Source organism: Pseudophryne corroboree, chromosome 5, assembly GCF_028390025.1.
Source record: "Pseudophryne corroboree isolate aPseCor3 chromosome 5, aPseCor3.hap2, whole genome shotgun sequence".
In the NCBI taxonomy this organism is placed as follows: Eukaryota; Metazoa; Chordata; class Amphibia; order Anura; family Myobatrachidae; genus Pseudophryne; species Pseudophryne corroboree.
The window spans coordinates 455,347,541-455,354,149 of record NC_086448.1 but is presented as its reverse complement, the minus strand read 5'-3'; positions in this window follow the sequence as shown (position 1 = coordinate 455,354,149).

The following is a 6,609-nucleotide window of genomic DNA, read 5'->3' as shown; positions in this document are numbered from 1 at the left end:
GAAAAAAACACCCGAATCCAAAACACACCCGAATCCGACAAAAAAAATTCGGTGAGGTTTTGCCAAAACGCGTTCGAACCCAAAACACGGCCGCGGAACCGAACCCAAAACCAAAACACAAAACCCGAAAAATTTCAGGCGCTCATCTCTATCCAGAATGTTATAAAACATTCTTTTCCTCTCATTTATCATCACTTGGTTGCTTCGGGCATTGTCTGTCAGGCCAAGGGTGACACATTTCTGCTCAAATCGGTTATAAAAACTATCAAACTCTTGTCTCTGGCGATCTACTGCTCCCATCGTGTTACGGATTCGTCCACAGCAGAATCCAATGTCCATTATTTTATTTTGCAGCACACGAAAGAGTGAATCGGTTTCATTGAAAATGCCCTCATATGCCATAATGAAGAAGCATGTGGATGCTTTTGACAGCCAGAGATCATATCCATTGGCCATGTACAGTGTGTCATTGTCCCAGTCTCGAGGATTTTCTTTCATAATCTTAAACATAGCACGTATATCAGATTGGAATATGCTGATTGCCTGCACTAGTCTGGAATGTGAGCTCCATCTCGTGGGCGCTGCTCTTGGCAAACGTCGCTTCACAACATCATCAAGTAGGTGAGTGCGCTTGGTCGACTTATTGAAAAATCCTGAAAGTCCCTCAAGTGTTTTAAAAAAAGTGTTACACTGAGGCATACATTTTGCTGAATGCAAGAGAACCAGATTTAATTTGTGCGCATAACAATGGATAAACATAGCTTCAGGTATCTTCTCTTTAATCTTGGCCTGCACCCCATTGAGATCTGATGCCATCACAGAGGCTCCATCATAAGTCTGAGATACCAGCTTTTTAACACAGTTGTATTTCTCCAACACTCCCAAAAGATATTCAGCAATCGCTGGTGCTCGTCTATCTTCACTCACATCATCGAAACCCAAAAATGCTTCCTTCACCTCACTTTTAGCAACATAATGCAAAAAGAGCTGGGCTTTGCTTGTGACATCTGTTGTCTCATCTACTTCAACTGCTACAAATGGGGCGGCATTAATCTCTTCTTTCATATCATTTCGGATCACATCACCAATTGCTTCAATTAAATCATTCTGGATTCTGTTTGATAAGCCAGAAAACACGCTGCATGTCTCCAAATGCTTAGCTAACTTCTCATTTTCCTCAGCAAAAGCATATACTAGCTCCACATAGTTGCCACGATTAAAAGAGCTTGCACTCTCATCGTTTCCACGAAATGCTAACTCCTGTTTCGCTAGGAAACAAGTGGCATTAATAAGGCATTTTAAAATCTCCCGGTTTTCCTTTACCTTAGCATTATGCATGCTGATATTTAATCTCCGCTGTTCACTCAAAGCCAGATCTATCCTTGTGATTCCAAAAGTCTTTAAAGTAATTTGGCTTTGGATATGATTTACTGACTTTTCATGTTTGCTGAGGCTCCTTGGCAGATTTTTCAAGTCACGAAATCCTGAGTTAGTCCAAACATTGTCGACGGTGGTAAATAGTGATGAGCGGGTTCGGTTCCTCGGAATCCGAACCCCCCCGAACTTCAGCCTTTTTACACGGGTCCGAGGCAGACTCGGATCTTCCCGCCTTGCTCGGTTAACCCGAGCGCGCCCGAACGTCATCATCCCGCTGTCGGATTCTCGCGAGGCTCGGATTCTATCTCGAGACTCGGATTCTATATAAGGAGCCGCGCGTCGCCGCCATTTTCACACGTGCATTGAGATTGATAGGGAGAGGACGTGGCTGGCGTCCTCTCCGTTTAGAATAGAAATAGATAGAGAGTGAGAGTGAGACACTTGATTAACTGGAGCTTAGGAGTACTCAGAGAGTGCAGAGTTTACTAGTGACTGACCAGTGCAGTTTTATTATTATTTAATATAATCCGTTCTCTGCCTGAAAAAAAACGATACACAGTGACACAGTATACCATATCTGTGCTCAGCCTCAGTGTGCTGCATCATCTATGTATATTTGACTGTGCTGAGTGCTCACTGCTCACACAGCTTAATTGTGGGGGAGACTGGGGAGCAGTTATAGCAGGAGTACATTAACAGTGCACACTTTTGCTGCCAGAGTGCCACTGCCAGTGTGACTGACCAGTGACCACTGACCACCAGTATATTGTGATTGTCTGCCTGAAAAAGTTAAACACTCGTCGTGTGGTGTTTTTATTCTATAAACGCATTCTGCTGACAGTGTCCAGCAGGTCCGTCATTATATAATATATACCTGTCCTGGAGTAGTGATATATATATATATTTTTTATATCATTATCATCCAGTCTATATTAGCAGCAGACGCAGTACGGTAGTCCACGGCTGTAGCTACCTCTGTGTCGGCAGTCGCTCGTCCATCCATAATTGTATACCACCTACCTGTGGTGTTTTTTTTTTTTTTCTATCTTCTTGATACTAGTAGCTTACTTTAGGAGTCTGCAGTGCTGACAGTGTCCAGCAGGTCAGTCATTATATAATATATACCTGTCCGGCTGCAGTAGTGATATATATATATTTTTTATATCATTATCATCCAGTCTATATTAGCAGCAGACGCAGTACGGTAGTCCACGGCTGTAGCTACCTCTGTGTCGGCAGTCGCTCGTCCATCCATAATTGTATACCACCTACCTGTGGTGTTTTTTTTTTTCTATCTTCTTGATACTAGTAGCTTACTTTAGGAGTCTGCAGTGCTGACAGTGTCCAGCAGGTCCGTCATTATATAATATATACCTGTCCGGCTGCAGTAGTGATATATATATATATATATTATATCATTATCATCCAGTCTATATTAGCAGCAGACGCAGTACGGTAGTCCACGGCTGTAGCTACCTCTGTGTCGGCAGTCGCTCGTCCATCCATAATTGTATACCACCTACCTGTTGTGTTTTTTTTTTTTCTATCTTCTTGATACTAGTAGCTTACTTTAGGAGTCTGCAGTGCTGACAGTGTCCAGCAGGTCCGTCATTATATAATATATACCTGTCCGGCTGCAGTAGTGATATATATATATTTTTTATATCATTATCATCCAGTCTATATTAGCAGCAGACGCAGTACGGTAGTCCACGGCTGTAGCTACCTCTGTGTCGGCAGTCGCTCGTCCATCCATAATTGTATACCACCTACCTGTTGTGTTTTTTTTTTTTTTCTATCTTCTTGATACTAGTAGCTTACTTTAGGAGTCTGCAGTGCTGACAGTGTCCAGCAGGTCCGTCATTATATAATATATACCTGTCCGGCTGCAGTAGTGATATATATATATTTTTTATATCATTATCATCCAGTCTATATTAGCAGCAGACGCAGTATGGTAGTCCACGGCTGTAGCTACCTCTGTGTCGGCAGTCGCTCGTCCATCCATAATTGTATACCACCTACCTGTGGTGTTTTTTTTTTTCTATCTTCTTGATACTAGTAGCTTACTTTAGAAGTCTGCAGTGCTGACAGTGTCCAGCAGGTCCGTCATTATATAATATATACCTGTCCGGCTGCAGTAGTGATATATATATATTTTTTATATCATTATCATCCAGTCTATATTAGCAGCAGACGCAGTACGGTAGTCCACGGCTGTAGATACCTCTGTGTCGGCAGTCGCTCGTCCATCCATAAGTATACTAGTATCCATCCATCTCCATTGTTTACCTGAGGTGCCTTTTAGTTGTGCCTATTAAAATATGGAGAACAAAAATGTTGAGGTTCCAAAAATAGGGAAAGATCAAGATCGACTTCCACCTCGTGCTGAAGCTGCTGCCACTAGTCATGGCCGAGACGATGAAATGCCATCAACGTCGTCTGCCAAGGCCGATGCCCAATGTCATAGTACAGAGCATGTAAGATCCAAAACACCAAATATCAGTAAAAAAAGGACTCAAAAATCTAAAATAAAATTGTCGGAGGAGAAGCGTAAACTTGCCAATATGCCATTTACCTCACGGAGTGGCAAGGAACGGCTGAGGCCCTGGCCTATGTTCATGGCTAGTGGTTCAGCTTCACATGAGGATGGAAGCACTCAGCCTCTCGCTAGAAAAATGAAAAGACTCAAGCTGGCAAAAGCACAGCAAAGAACTGTGCATTCTTCGAAATCACAAATCCACAAGGAGAGTCCAATTGTGTCGTTTGCGATGCCTGACCTTCCCAACACTGGACGTGAAGAGCATGCGCCTTCCACCATTTGCACGCCCCCTGCAAGTGCTGGAAGGAGCACCCGCAGTCCAGTTCCTGATAGTCAGATTGAAGATGTCAGTGTTGAAGTACACCAGGATGAAGAGGATATGAGTGTTGCTGGCGCTGGGGAGGAAATTGACCAGGAGGATTCTCATGGTGAGGTGGTTTGTTTAAGTCAGGCACCCGGGGAGACACCTGTTGTCCGTGGGAGGAATAGGGCCATTGACATGCCTGGTGAAAATACCAAAAAAATCAGCTCTTCGGTGTGGAAGTATTTCAACAAAAATGCGGACAACATTTGTCAAGCCGTGTGTTGCCTTTGTCAAGCTGTAATAAGTAGGGGTAAGGACGTTAACCACCTCGGAACATCCTCCCTTATACGTCACCTGCAGCGCATTCATCATAAGTCAGTGACAAGTTCAAAAACTTTGGGCGACAGCGGAAGCAGTCCACTGACCAGTAAATCCCTTCCTCTTGTAACCAAGCTCACGCAAACCACCCCACCAACTCCCTCAGTGTCAATTTCCTCCTTCCCCAGGAATGCCAATAGTCCTGCAGGCCATGTCACTGGCAATTCTGACGAGTCCTCTCCTGCCTGGGATTCCTCCGATGCATCCTTTCGTGTAACGCCTACTGCTGCTGGCGCTGCTGTTGCTGCTGCTGGGAGTCGATGGTCATCCCAGAGGGGAAGTCGTAAGACCACTTTTACTACTTCCACCAAGCAATTGACTGTCCAACAGTCCTTTGCGAGGAAGATGAAATATCACAGCAGTCATCCTGCTGCAAAGTGGATAACTGAGGCCTTGGCATCCTGGGCGGTGAGAAACGTGGTTCCGGTATCCATCATTACTGCAGAGCCAACTAGAGACTTGTTGGAGGTACTGTGTCCCCGGTACCAAATACCATCTAGCTTCCATTTCTCTAGGCAGGCGATACCGAAAATGTACACAGACCTCAGAAAAAGACTCACCAGTGTCCTAAAAAATGCAGTTGTACCCAATGTCCACTTAACCACGGACATGTGGACAAGTGGAGCAGGGCAGGCTCAGGACTATATGACTGTGACAGCCCACTGGGTAGATGTATGGACTCCCGCCGCAAGAACAGCAGCGGCGGCACCAGTAGCAGCATCTCGCAAACGCCAACTCTTTCCTAGGCAGGCTACGCTTTGTATCACCGGTTTCCAGAATACGCACACAGCTGAAAACCTCTTACGGCAACTGAGGAAGATCATCGCGGAATGGCTTACCCCAATTGGACTCTCCTGTGGATTTGTGGCATCGGACAACGCCAGCAATATTGTGTGTGCATTAAATCTGGGCAAATTCCAGCACGTCCCATGTTTTGCACATACCTTGAATTTGGTGGTGCAGAATTATTTAAAAAACGAGAGGGGCGTGCAAGAGATGCTGTCGGTGGCCAGAAGAATTGCGGGACACTTTCGGCGTACAGGCACCACGTACAGAAGACTGGAGCACCACCAAAAACGCCTGAACCTGCCCTGCCATCATCTGAAGCAAGAAGTGGTAACGAGGTGGAATTCAACCCTCTATATGCTTCAGAGGTTGGAGGAGCAGCAAAAGGCCATTCAAGCCTATACAACTGAGCACGATATAGGAGGTGGAATGCACCTGTCTCAAGCGCAGTGGAGAATGATTTCAACGTTGTGCAAGGTTCTGCAACCTTTTGAACTTGCCACACGTGAAGTCAGTTCAGACACTGCCAGCCTGAGTCAGGTCATTCCCCTCATCAGGCTTTTGCAGAAGAAGCTGGAGACATTGAAGGAGGAGCTAACACAGAGCGATTCCGCTAGGCATGTGGGACTTGTGGATGGAGCCCTTAATTCGCTTAACAAGGATTCACGGGTGGTCAATCTGTTGAAATCAGAGCACTACATTTTGGCCACCGTGCTCGATACTAGATTTAAAACCTACCTTGGATCTCTCTTTCCGGCAGACACAAGTCTGCTGGGGTTCAAAGAACTGCTGGTGACAAAATTGTCAAGTCAAGCGGAATGCGACCTGTCAACATCTCCTCCTTCACATTCTCCCGCAACTGGGGGTGCGAGGAAAAGGCTCAGAATTCCGAGCCCACCCGCTGGCGGTGATGCAGGGCAGTCTGGAGCGACTGCTGATGCTGACATCTGGTCCGGACTGAAGGACCTGACAACAATTACGGACATGTCGTCTACTGTCACTGCATATGATTCTCTCCCCATTGAAAGAATGGTGGAGGATTATATGAGTGACCGCATCCAAGTAGGCACGTCAGACAGTCCGTACTTATACTGGCAGGAAAAAGAGGCAATTTGGAGGCCCTTGCACAAACTGGCTTTATTCTACCTAAGTTGCCCTCCCACAAGTGTGTACTCCGAAAGAGTGTTTAGTGCCGCCGCTCACCTTGTCAGCAATCGGCGTA